The following is a 14,800-nucleotide window of genomic DNA, read 5'->3' on the forward strand; positions in this document are numbered from 1 at the left end:
CGCAACTTGGAAGGGACTGCTTTGCAGGCCCTGCTTGATGCACTCAATGACGTGTGGCATTCTGGTGTCATGCCAGACGAGTGGAAGCACTCTATTGTTGTTCCAATACCGAAGTCAGGTCATCCTCCAGTATCTCTCTCGGCCTTTCGTCCAATTTCCCTGAGGCCAACAATCTGCAAGCTTTACGAAAATATTCTCGCCACTCGCTCATCGTGGTGGTTGGAATCCCATGATTGTTATCCAGTATCCCAAATTGGCTTCCGCCCGCAAATAGGAACGGAGGATGGCCTTGCTACTTTGGCTGCTGACGTGCTTCACCACTCTCCGCACAATCATCTTGTTAGAACTGTAATCTCTACAGATATAAGAAGGGCATATGATAACATCCTTCACTCAGCCATTCTTGCCTCCTTACAAACTCTTGGTCTCCCTCACAGGTTTCTCCTCTCCATTCACGCCTTTCTAACAATTAGAACGTTCAGTGTGCGTGTCCATGGAAAGCCCTTTGGTCACTTCCCCTGAAACAGAGGAGTGCCCCAGGGCTCCGTTCTCGCCCCTACATTATTTAATGTGGCCTTCATTCCACTTGTTCGAGCCCTAGAGGTCATCCCTTCTATACGCGTGCTTGCGTATGCCGATGATATGACCTTATTGCGCTGTCACCCAGATACGTCTGCCCATCAGGCGGCCCTCCAGCATTCGCTGGATGTATTGACATTTCGCCTCACTCCTTTGGGTCTAACTCTTTCGCGTTCAAAATCCTGTTTCATTCGCATTGGAAATAAAGCTGGCTTACGGAAAGCTCCCACTATAAATTTTATGATAGATAATAACTCGATTCCTCAGGCACAAACCGTTCACATTCTTGGTCTTCTTCATTCCTCTGGGACTGGCACCCCGTGGCTGACAGCCATCCGTAAGTTTGCTTACGCTACTCTAGGTGTGATTCGTCGCATAGTTATGCGCTCTATCGGCGCGCGTGCTCACACGGCCCCCAGCTTGTTCTCTCTGTCCTCCAGCCGCGTATAATCTACCACGCACAGTTTCAACGTCTCACCCGCAGACAGTAGGACTCCCTTGAGGCCATCAATTGTGAGGCTATGCGTGCAACAACATGTCTTCCCTGGCTAACACCCATACCAGTACTTCAGGAATACGACCAGCTAACTACGCTCAGTGAACTCATTGATCGGCGGATGGCAAACAGAGCTCGCAAACAATCTTTACAACTCCACCGTTTAAGACACTACCTCCATGGTCGTACTGCCAGCTCACGGACAATCGCCTCACTGCTTTCCCGTCGGTATCATCCGCACATCTGCCTGAAGGGTGCATATTGTATACCGATACATCACATACTGCAGAGCGAGGAGTTACTTCTGTGTATAGTCCCTCTCATCCGCATCTCAACACTCACGTGGCATCTACAGCGGATACGTGCCGCCCTCTGGCACTGGAACTTCAAGCCACTTACAATGCCATATATACCCTTCCGCCAGTTCCTACATTCAATGCACTTCATCTTTACACAGACTCTCCCACTGCCCTTAAACAGCTTAAGGCCGTCCGAAGCACATTCCAAATAACACAGTCCATTCATGTACTCTGTTCAAAGTACCCATGTCCTGTGCGCACACACTGGATTAACAGCCATGCTCGCGATCCACATAATATTCAAGTGGATGCTATGACGCACATAAACACATCAAGCGATCCACCACCTTCCCCTCTTCCCCCAAATCCGTTCCTGTCCCACGTTTCCGATTCTCAAGTTCTGCGCCAGCGAACACGCGGACTCATTCCTCCGTGTTTGCATCCTCTCCCCCGTAATCGTACTCGGCAGAAGGAGGTAACAATGCGCCGGATTCGGGCAGGGGCGGCTCTGACCCCATCTGTACGACATCGATGGCGAGATAAAGATCTGCCCGTGACTGGCAGGTGCCCTTACTGTGACACTGCACCTGACGTCTGCGATGTGCGTCACTTGTTGTGGACGTGTCCATCAACCACTCACATTCAACAACGGATACTCATGAAGGTGGGCCTGTGGTGGAATCGCGATTGTGATTATGAGAAATGGACAATGAACAATCGCTATGCTGCCAACCTCTGCGAATACATAAGCGCAACTCGACTTCACTCCTTCTTTTAACTTTCTATCTCCTGCATCCCATTCCCCCTTTCTCAACTTATGCTTTGTGGCAAACTTTTCGAAAAAAAGCTAGCCCTTCTTTATGAAAATACGTATGTCGAATTTCGTGCCCGAAGGGCTCACAAATTCAAGCGGCACTATTTTAAAAATGTGCATTACGCAAAGCAACCTTTACGTGCTAAAAAAAGCGCAATATTGACGTTAAATATTTTGAAATGCATTGCTGATAAAGAAACTTTTAAAAGTTGGACTATCGAAACTTTTATACTTTCAGTGCCTTCATGCCACCACTTATTATTGATTCAGTTGATGTTAGCAGTCCTCAACTATACCGGTACTTTCGAGATAATGAGGCATTACGCATAAAATGGGCATTACGCATAAAATGGTACTAGTTATTTTGGTATGTTCCATTTATCCCCTCGTTTTTCAGCATATTTCCTTCTATTTTATCAATCACAGCTGCTTTGCCCCTTTTCTTTGCCAGGAAGGATTTGTTTCCTCCCTCCTTCTATTCCCTTGACGTGCCTATTTTTTCTGTCGCAGTGCCTCATTCTTTATCGTCCTATTTACTTCTACTGATCTACAGATTTATTTATTTATTTAGTGTTACCCTCAGGATTTCTCACATTACAGAGAGGAGTGGATGGAGTGCACGAATAAACAGTATGCGCAGCATAAAAAAAGCATACAAGCAATATATAAGTAATAAAAAAGTTCAGCATTGTTAAGAATCGCGTATTAGTGCACAAGGATTATTTCGGAGTCAAAAAAGGCATTACAAGGCGCCAATAAACAATATGTTAACACTATGTTCGCGCAAATTTTAAATACAAGGTAGTCTGAAGTGAACATAGAAAAATTAAAGGTGAAGTTATACAATACCAACAAAAATTTGCATGGCCGACATTGCGCACGGCAGGCTGAAATAACGAAAAATTAGTGATGGTTGCAATAGAAGTGAGAAGGCTATTCCAGTCTTTCGATGTGCGGGGTATGAATGAGTCAAAAAAACGTCTACTATTGCATGCAGTTATGCGCACTTTGTGAATGCGGTCTCTGCAAGATGAGATATAAGGCGGCATGAGCAGTTTATTGCGTAGGTCATTATGATAAGTATCTTATAAAAGAGGCATATAAGTGCGAGTTTTCCACGAGTTGTGATAGTTAAAAGGTTGAGATCGGATTTCATTGTGGATACGCTGGCAGTGCAGTGATAGTTATAGAAGATGAAGCGAGCTGCGTTGTTCTCAGTCGTTTCTAGCTGGTTGATAATCTCATTAGTGCATGGATCCCAAACTGACGATGCGTATTCCAGTTGCGAACGAAAGAGGGTTTTGTAGAAGAGCAGCTTAGTGTTAGCAGGGGCTGAGCGAAAGTTCCTTTTTAAGTAGCCTAACAGACGGTTAGTTTCGTCATCATTATCATCATCACCAGCATCATCATCTTTATCAGCCTGACTATACCCACTGCAGGGCGAAGGCGTCTCCCATATTTCTCCACTTAACCCGGTTCTGTGCTAACTGCATCCTCTTGACCCCTGCAAACTTCTTAACCTTATCCGCCCACCTAACTTTCTGCCGCCCCCTGCTACGCTTTCCTTCTCTTGGAATTCAGTTTATTACCCTAAGCGACCATCGGTTATCCTCTCTTCGCACTACATGTCCTGCCCATGCCCATTTCTTCTTCTTAATTTCCACTAGAATGTCGGTAACTTGTGTTATTTCTCTGACCCACTCTGCACGCTTCCTATCTCTTAATGTTACCCCTACCATTTTTCGTTCCATAGCCCTCTGGGTTGTCCTCAACCTAAGTAAAACTCTCTTGGTTAGCCTCCATGTTTCAGCCCCATAGGTGAGTACAGGTAAGATGCAACTGTTGTATACTTTCTTCTTAAGCGATGCCGGTAAGCTGCTAGTCATAATCTGCGAGTGCTTGCCAAATGCGCTTCCTCCCAATCTTATTCTTGTTATTTCCTTTTCATGGTCCGGATCTGCGGTTACTATACTCCGTTTCATACATCAGGTGCAACGCAGCGAAAGCAACGCAAGTAGTCCGCAAGAAAAAAAATCAGCAGGCGTACACTACGCGCTCGTTCTGTAGCCGAGTGGTTGCTGCGGAAACGGGCTCTATTACGAGCATACACGTTTGCAATAACTGGCTTCGCATGCCTAGACATCTTCGCAGGGCAGATCTTATAGAAGAAATGCGCACCGCAGAACCATTTTCTCAAAAAGAGATGCGCAGCGCGGAGGGCACAGCCAGCGCCATGTAGTGGCAGGGCTGGCAAGATTGCGGGGCAGCGAAAATGCGGCACGAAAAAAAACGACATAAAGAACATGCAAATTCACCGAATCAGACTCTTTCTCCCTAAAAATATACTTTTTTATGAAGTTGATGGCAAATGTAAGATGTATTAAGCTTGCAGAAAAAGCAACTATTATTTTCTTTTGTCAAGAGCAGGCACTATATTTCATCGCGATGCGGAGAGCGCAAACAAGAGCTGTAGCTTTGGTAGTGTTGCACTTGATGTATGAAACGGAGTATACCTGTCCTAAGTAGACATATTCGCCTACTACTTTCAGTACTTCGCTACCTAATGTAAACTGCTGTTCCAAGCTGCGGTTAACTTTGTTGGCAATAAATTCGACGTGAAGTTTCCAGCTAAGGTTAGATGTGATGTGAACGCCTAGGTACTTGTATGACGTTACTGATTCGAGAGCAACGTTGTTAAGATGATATGCAGGTAAGTTGCCAGTTGACCTTCACTGCGTGAGGATTGACATTTGTTAACGTTTAGTGTCATTTCCCATGCACTGCACAGGGAAGAGATATTGGTATTATCAGTTCGTATTGCTCGTACGTCATCATCAGTTATTATTTCGCGGAAATGGACACAATCGCCGGCAAATAGATGAATCGATAAGGTAACGGAATCAGGCAGGTCATTATGAATATTAAGGCCCAAGCACGGTACCTTCAGGAACACCAGAAAGAACGGGGTGTAAGCTTGAGTTAGTGCCATTAGCTGCTACGAACTTCTGACTTTCTGGTGATAGCATTCAAGCCGTTCCAGTACATTAGTGACAAGTCCTATTGTGCGCAATTTTAGTAGCTGAAGGCGGTGGCAAATCTTATCAAACGCGTCAGTGAAATCTAAAATGATGCAATGTGCAGTTGAGTGACGATCACGAATTGTATGCACCCTGTGGGTAAAAAGGACAAGTTGTGTTTCGCACGAATATGACTTGCGAAAACCATGTTGTCCATCATGAAAAAACGAGTTTGATTCTAAAAAGTTTACTATGTGTGAAAAAAGGTTGTGTTCGAGAATTTCACAGGAAATGTTAATAATTAAAATAGGGCGATAGGTAATAGGTGAAGGTTTGTTTCCAGATTTATGTACTGGAATCACTTTCCCTATTTTCTAGTCTTCTGGCATTGTACTATGTTCAAGAGACTGCTAGAACACTTTAGACAGAATAATCGATTAATATGATTTTGTGTTATTTAAAAACTTTGAGTTTATGCAGTCAGTTCCGGCAGCTGAAAAAGTTTTCAGCCCATCAATAATTTGGGTGATTTCATCTGGGTTGATAGGGCCGGGTACATTGGTAGATAATTATAAGCCCGACTAAAGGGTATGTTCTTTGACAGGAATTTATTGAAGAAACCGGAGAAAATATAGTTTATTATTGATGAGCATTTCCTGTCAGCAATAGGTTTGTCGTCGGAGCTTGTTAGAGCGATTACAGATCTGTCTGCCGGATTAACAACCCCTTAAATTTTCTAGGATTTGCTGGCATAATATTTGGCAAATTCTTTGTGAGAAACATATTTCTTAGCATTTTTAACGGCTGGAATATAAGCATCATTTGCGGCGCGATATGATGACCAGATGCGTGGCAAGTTACTAGACTAGAGTGGCTATCTTGTGCGTATTGTTGATGTCCACACCCTCCTTGTCTCTCAGTACACCCATCTCAATTTTGCCTACGACTAGTTTTCTACTTGCCGCTTCCAGCCTACGTCGTCAGAGCATGCTGACTTTCCTTCGTAATAAATTTTCTTTCATCGGTTCATTTTGCCTTATTCGTCAAGGTTCATTGGCATTAAAGTTTTGTTCAGCTTGTTCGGATGAAGGCTCATAATCTCCAGGTTTCGTCACCTGCATTCATCAGACTTCTGCGCAATCCGAATTATATATCCGAAGTTATGGTTCAATCCTCAAGCCTTAAGGTCACCCTTCTTGGTTGATACCGATATATGTTCAGATGTGAGGACCAGAATTTGAGTTAAACTTAACAGCTAACTGGTTAATGTGCTTTTGCTTTACATTATTCTCAGTTTCCTATTCATACTTAAACTCATCGGATACATCCCCGTCAAATTATCACTGCAGCGCTCTTACTGATAGCTTCCACATTCTGCGCGATGCCAGGGCTAGCGTAAAATATGAAATATCTTTCACCTTTAGCAACCACATTCGGGCCCTTCGATGTGTCGTTTCGCATTTTCTTTTTTATGAACTTATCCTTGACCCATAAAGTATTTTGGTCTCTTAACTTCCTTCCGTTTCTTACAGTTCATCCCTTAATTACACACTACCTGGTCTTGACCATGGTCATGCCTAGCTCGCAGATAGTTTCGCCTATCAGTACAGATTACTGTATTTCTACCTTACATATTTGCCGCGTTATCATAGAAGCTTTAGGCTGCCTTGCCGGGACGACTGAGTTCAGACGCATAATGACAGAGCGGCCTTCCATTTCCGAGCGCAGCTTTCAGTCATCCGCTCTAGGTTCAAGTGCTGTCGGCATAACTGGTAGAGAGCTTATTGGTCATTGCAGCCATTCATATTACAATTGGTACCCACCAATTGGAGGAAATGATTCTGCTTCTTCCTGTCATCCAACGTGGTTACCCGGAACGCAGATATCCGAAGCAGTGCGGTAAATTGCAACGTTACTTACCTGCGTAAAGAAGGAGCAGTCACGTATAGGAAGAGCTGCTACAATCTTCACCTAAGCATAAATTAAACCAATTCAAGTGAAGAGCGGCATTACCGAGTATCATAATCGTTTGGCAACTTTTATCTCTTATTAGGCTCAATATCAATTCCATCCCACCATCCTGTTAATGTTCCTTAACCTGATCTATGCTGCCATCTTTGGGCTTACTGAGTTTTGGAATGAGGACACCACCCACTAGGAGCTGTACAATAGATTTTCGTGTATACAAAGTTCTTTCTCTGTATATATATATATATATATATATATATATATATATATATGAAGGAAAGAAGCCAACAGTCGGCGAGGCCAAGGAAAGCGATGGGGATGGTCCCCATCGCTTTCCTTGGCCTCGCCGACTGTTGGCTTCTTTCCTTCATGTATTATAACGAGCACCCTCATTTCCCCTTAATTGATCTGCTGGTATATATATATATATATATATATATATATATATATATATATATATATATATATATATATATATATATATATATATATATATATATATATTCTTCTTATCTATAAATTCAATGCAGTGTCGTCAGGTTTAAATGAAAGCACAGGAAAATTAAGTTCGATCCCTGCACCTTGAACGCCCAAATATGTTCCCATGTCAATGTTGTGTTAGTGCTGCATCTCGTTCATTGTCTTCGCATATCTGCAGCGCTTGCGTGTCTCTATTTTTCTTTTCGTGCTTGGGTGGAGCATATCGTTTTCTTTTAGGATGTAGTGATGATATTGCGTGCTAATCTTTATGCTGTTCATTGAGCCGCGTTTTCTTTATTGTGTAATTTCTCGCTTCTTTAATTTTGCTGTCTAGCAATTGTACATGGTTATCTTTGAACTGATGCTATGCCTACTGAATATCTTGCACATGTATGTTTCTAGGTATGTATATTTATCTGCTGCCGCAGCATTTATGATAGACAATACTCCAAAACGTTATCACCTCCTACAGTGACCCACATAACGCCCTGTTGCACGTGCCCGATGTGTCTATACTTTTCCGTGCGGTTTGTACAAATCTTTTGTAATATCTTTGTACAAATACTGTAACTTTCATTTCAGTGCCGACATTCTGACGAAGGCTGTTACACAGCCGAAACGTCAATAAATTGTTTCACACGTTGGTCTGTATTTTGCACTGTATATATATATATATATATATATATATATATATATATATATATATATATATATATATATATATATATATATATACAAGGGAAATATTGCTTCATACTGTTTCCATGTTTATTTGGAGTCGACATTTCAGCAGGAGCCCTGCCTTTCTCAAGTTTAAGAAAGGCAGGGCTCCTGCTGAAATGTCGACACCAAATAAACATGGCAACAGTATGAAGCAATATTTCCCTTGTATGTAACCTCTAGCAACCAAGTATGTCTATTTACTTATGCTACGTATATATATATATATATATATATATATATATATATATATATATATATATATATATATATATATATATATGTTGTTACGACGTTTATTTAGACAGATCTTAGGCTGCGCTAGAGAATAGCACACAAGAGCGGGGCAGAACCAGCTTCCTCCTCTTCTGCTTATCCCGCCAAACCTCATCTTCCTTCAATAAGGACCGCGGGAAGTGCGTGACACTGCCCCCTTCGCGGACGATGCCCGCCGGGCGAGTCAAGGTTCGTCACGTTGATAGAAGGGTTTCATGCGGGCCACGTGGACTACTTGAGTCTTCCGAGAACGACGCCCTTGGGTGGTCACGCGAGAGACTACAAAGTTTACTGCGCTGAGGCCTTCCAATACAACGAAAGGGCCAGTATAGTGGTGCAACAGTTTCTGGCACAAGCCGCGCTTACGCAACGGCGTCCAAAGCCACACCAAGTCACCAGGGACATAATTAACATATTGATGACGCTTGTCGTAGCGTTGCTTGTAACGTTCCTGGGAGGCTAGAGTACGAAGTCTAGCGAGTCGACGAGCTTCTTCAGCCAAAGAGAGAGTATGCGCTAGTGAAGGTTCAGCAGGGAGTGAGAAAGGCAGAAACGTGTCCAAAGTGCTTCGTGGAGGTCGTGCATAGAAAAGAAAAAACGGACTGTAGCCTGTCGTTTCGTGCTTAGCAGTGTTAAATGCGTATGTCATAAACGGAAGGACTTCATCCCAGTTTTTGTGGCGGGAGTCGACATACATTGCGAGCATATTGCTAAGCGTCCGATTGGTGCGTTCGGTAAGACCGTTTGTTTGTGGGTGGTAAGGAGTTGAATGGCGAAAATGGGATGAGCAGAGGCGAAGTTCTTCTACAACTTCTGCCGTAAACTGTCGGCCACGATCGCTTATTAACACACGAGGAGGCCAATGTCGAAGAATGATGGACCGTAGGAGGAACGCCGAGACATCAGAAGCAGTGGCTGACGGTATAGCCGCAGTTTCACAGTACCGCGTAAGGTAGTCTACGCACACTATGACCCAGCGGTTTCCGTTGGAGGAACGGAGAAACGGTCCTAGAAGATCAATTCCCGCCTGTTCGAATGGGGTTCGTGGTGGCGTTATAGGCTGAAGATGACCCGGCGGTGAGCAGGTTGGGTGCTTGAAACGCTGGCACTGGAGGCAGCTGGCCACATAACGTTGAGTAGTTTGACGCATCTTCGGCCAATAAAAACGTTCCTTAGTCCTGTGCAATGTCCTTGCGAAACCCAAGTGTCCAGCTGTGGCATCGTCGTGCATTACCCGAAGAACCTGACACCTAAGACTTGTAGGAACTACCAGAAGAAGCCGCGCACCTACTGGCGAGTAGTTCTTCCTGTATAGTACACCGTCACGAATGCAGAATGAGGTCGTAGGGTTCCGGGATTTTGCTGCCTCAAAAAGCGGCGCCAACTCGTTGTCGTGCCGCTGCGCAATCTTGAATTCACCAACATCAGGGAAACTTGTAGAGATAGCAGCTATATATTCATCCAAGACCTCGTTGTCGCAATCAGTAGTTTCAAGTGGCAACCGTGACAATCTGTCAGCATCACCGTGCTTACGACCACTCTTAAAAGACACAGTAAAATTGAATTCTTAAAGGCGCAAAGCCACCGCGCAAGGCGTCCACAAGGGTCACGAAGGTTTACAAGCCAGATGGTCCGTCACAATTTTAAATGCACATCCATAAAGATACGACCTAAACCGTTGCACACCGAATACAACAGCTAAGCATTCCTGTTCAGTTACTGTGTAATTACGCTCAGCCTTGCTCAAAGAACGGCTTGCATACGCAACGACATGTTCATCGCCATTGTGGCGCTGTATGAGCACAGCACCAATAACTGCGCTGGCGCCAGTGTGAAGTTCTGTTGGAGCTGATGGACAGAAGTGGCGTAGTACTGGTCCTGAAGTCAAAATAAACTTTAACTGACGAAAGGCGGAGTCACAATCAGCAGTCCACTTGAAAGGCACATCTTTTTGCAGAAGACAAGTAAGGGGATATGCTAGATCAGCAAACTTCGGAACAAAACGCCGAAAATAGGAGCAAAGCCCCAAAAAAACTCCTGAGCTGTTTTAACGATTTCGGCGGTTTAAAACAAGTGACAGCTTCGATCTTTTTCAGATCAGGCCTGATTCCATCCTTGTCTATGAGATGTCCGAGTACCACAGTCTGGCGTTCTCCAAAACGACATTTCTTGGAATTGAGTACCAGACCAGCTTTCTCAATACACTCCAAGACAATCTCTAATCGACTGTTGTGTTCATGAAAAGTTTTCCCGAATATCACTACATCGTCCAAATAACACATACAAATGTGCCACTTCTGCCCGCGCAAAACTGTATCCATGAATCTTTCGAACGTTGCTGGAGCGTTACATAATCCAAACGGCATCACATTAAATCCATACAGCCCGTCTGGGTGATGAATGCCGTCTTTTCTTTATCTTCCGGGTGCATGGGGTCTGCCAATAGCCTGATCGCAGGTCAACTGAGGAAAAATAGGAGGCGGAATGTAAGCAATCAATGGCGTCATCAATACGTGGCAGGGGATACACGTCCTTCTAGGTAACAGTATTCAGACGTCGATAGTCAACACAAAATCGCCATGTGTCATCTTTCTTTTTGACTAGAATCACAGGGGCAGCCCACGGACTAGACGATTCCTGAATGATGCCCTTATGCAGCATGTCACGAACTTGTTCTTCGATTGTTTGGCGCTCTGATGAAGATACACGATAAGGCTTCTGGCGGATTGGATCAGCCGTTCTTGTATTGATTCGGTGCTGAGTACGGGAAATGGCAATCCGTGGTGGCGAGTCCCGAGAGAAATCGAAAGCCGCAGTATGTTTCCCCAGAACTTCCACTAAACTGTGAAGGTCACTTGTTGGCAGGGATTTGTTAATCATGGCAAGAAATTTTGTCTCATCTTCTTCTGAGCATGCGGTAGGCTGGGAATTGTCTGTGCTGAGCACGGCCACTGATTTAAAAGTGTCTTCGTCAAATTTGGCAAGTTTTAGACCACGTGGTAATACAGCAGGTTCGTTAGAGTAGTTAGTCGTCCACAAAGAAGAATGGCCATTCATGACTGAGATGATGCAGCGGGGAATCAGAATAGTTTTCTTCGCGCAGTTGAGGGTGAGTGGTTCAACCACAGCGTCGAACGCATCACTGGCACAGCTGGAACTAACAACTCATATAAACTCTGCTGACATTGCAGGAATGACTATGTCTTCCGAAACCGAAAGCGTGCTAGTATGGGTCCGCGAATTTTCACGAAAAGCAGATTCAATTCGAGTGCTCACAGAAATGTCTCCATTGCGAAAGTCGAGAGTGGCCCCACATTGCTCCAGAAAATCGAGTCCAAGAATTACGTCATGCGTTTATCGAGTAAGTACTGCGAATTCAGTTCGGAATGTGTGGCCGGCGATAACAAGATTCACGGAACAGACTCCAAGTGGGTTAAGCGGTTCGCCACCAACACCACATAATGTTGTCGCACTATCCCGAGCAAACATAATTTTACGACCAAGGCAGTTTTTAAAAGCGAGACTTATAATAGAAATAGTTGCACCTGTGTCCAACAACGCCATAGCACGTACACCGTCCACAAACACTTCAATTCGGTTTTTAAAATCGAAATGGGCAGAGGCATGGGTAAGCTAGAATCTTTAGCGACCTCACCTCCACCGGCCGCACTCACTAGTTTCCCGGAGGTGGCGACCGTCGTCAGGGAGAAGGGGATTGTCGTAGGCGCCGAGGTGGTGGTGTCAGGCTACGGTCAGAGGCCGGTGATTCGTTTCGGTTTAGCACCATTCTGCGTTCTTGTCGGCTAGCTGTTGATCTGTACCCATTCCGGCCAGGTGTCCTTCTATATGAATCATCATTGTCAGCAGGAAGCCTTGTACGAGAGTTCACCCACTGTCGGCGATACTGCTGGTACGGACGACGGTTGCGGCAAAAGCGGGAAATGTGGCCGATTCCACAGGCATAACACACTGGCGGCTCACGTTCATTCGATGAATAAGGCTCATTGTCGCTTGTATTAAACGTTTCATGCTCTGGATGTGGTCGACGAGGAGGACGAGAGTGCTCGCTGTTGTAGGCGTGTATGTTGAGAGGCTGGATGCTCGGGCGATGAGCAGCAGAGCATCGGGTGTCCGAAGGAGACGTAACAGAGGGAGCATAACAGGTAGAAGATGGGCTATTGTCTGATGAAGAGGTGCTCCTGTAGACGGGTCTGACGTGGCCCCCAATATCTTGATGCCTCCGAAGCTCTTCGCGGACGATCTGGCGAATTGTATCTGCCAGGCTTGTCGCTTCAGACACATCCACACTAGCGACAGTTGTCACATTAGGCAGCCGACCAAACTTCGGAATGATACGGCATCGCTTCAAAGATTCAAACGTGCGGCAGTGTCGTGTTACATCAGCGGTGGTACTCAAATTCTCCTTGCAGATGAGAAAGTTGTACACATCTTGCGCTATTCCTTTGAGGAGGTGGCCCACTTTGTCTTCTTCTGTCATTCAATCATCAACTATTCTGCATAGCTTGAGGACTTCTATATAAGTTGTGCAGGTCTCCCCCGGTACTTGCGATCGCTGAACCAGAGTCTGTTCTGCGCTCTTTTTTCGAGCATCGGCATCGCCGAATCCCGCTCTCATTTCTTCCATGAAGCGATCCCAGGTGGTAAGGGATGCTTCATGATTGTCAAATCATGTTAGTGCACTTTCTTCAAGAAAGAATACCGCATTCGCCAGCTTGGTATTCGCATCCCAGCGGTTGTATTTGCTCACCCGATTGTAGTGGGTGAGCCAGTCATCCACGTCTTCCCCAGGCTTGCCATAAAAGTGTCGGGGTTCCCGAAAAGGCTGTGGGATGGTCGGTTGTGCTGCTGGCATGGGTGGCGTTGAAACATCTGCTTGCGCCATCTCCGTCCGAAGGGGGGGGGGGGGGTAGCCCAGCAATTCTTCTGCTCCGGCGAAATAGGAGAGGCTCCGTGGTGATCTTTAGCCCGCAAACTCCACCACACTTGTTACGACGTTTATTTAGACAGATCTTAGGCTGCGCTAGAGAATAGCACACAAGAGCGGGGCAGAACCAGCTTCCTCCTCTTCTGCTTATCCCGCCAAACCTCATCTTCCTTCAATAAGTACCGCGGGAAGTACGTGACAATATATATATATATACTTTTTTTTCTGTGTGTTTGTGTACTCCGCTGAAATTATTTAACAGTGCGCTTCGCACCAGGCTTAAAGTATTGTTACGAAAGGGGTAAGGCGTCGGAGCGCTGAACAACAAGACGATAGGGTAGAGAGCTCAGCTGGTCAACGGCAGCGCGTCCGGCACGAGAGTCTTTTTCCAACGTCTTTCTCCTTCACTTGTGTTCTAAACTTCATGTTCTTCTGTACTGTTAAATTTTCCCCCTGGGCAGACGAAGCCCCCCGGGCGAGGTAGTTATTCGTTTCCACGAGAGTGACACGGCTTCATCCGGGCGACATGGGAAACTTCAGTTCTGACTGAACGACGACCACTTGCTGTCATACGTGCTATTTGGTAGTTCACTTCACTGACGCGTTCAAGCACAACGTAAGGGCCAGCGTAATGCGCCAACATTTTCTGGCCTAAACCACGCTTTCGGAGAGGTCGCCAAAGCCACACTAAATCTCCAGGGGCGTAAGACACATGGTTATGCCGGCTGTCGTACCGAGCTTTTGAACGCTCTTCCGAAGCGAGAATTCGCAAACGGGCAAGACGGCGAGCTTCTTCGGCTTGACAAAGAGTTTCCGCGATGCACGGTTCGTCATGGGCGGAGTAAGGAAGAATGGTGTCTAGACAATACCGAGGAGGACGGGCATATAGCAGGAAGAATGGGCTGTAGCCAGTAGTCTCATGGGTTGCAGTGTTGAATGCAAACGTTATAAATGGCAGTATAGTATCCCAATTCTTGTGGTCAGATGCGATGTACATAGATAGCATGTTTGTGAGTGTGCGGTGTGTGCTCCGTCAAGCCGTTGGTTTGAGGCTGATATGGTGTGGAATGCCTAAAATGCGACGCACACAAACGAAGAAGCTCTTGCACATCATCTGCCATAAAGTGGCGACCTCGGTCATTGATGATCACTCGCGGAGGTCCATGGCGGAGGATTACAGAACGGAGCAAGAACAGGGACACGTGG

This window comes from Amblyomma maculatum, chromosome 3 (genome assembly GCF_055883805.1).
Source record: "Amblyomma maculatum isolate TAMU_Amacu chromosome 3, ASM5588380v1, whole genome shotgun sequence".
Classification (NCBI taxonomy): Eukaryota; Metazoa; Arthropoda; class Arachnida; order Ixodida; family Ixodidae; genus Amblyomma; species Amblyomma maculatum.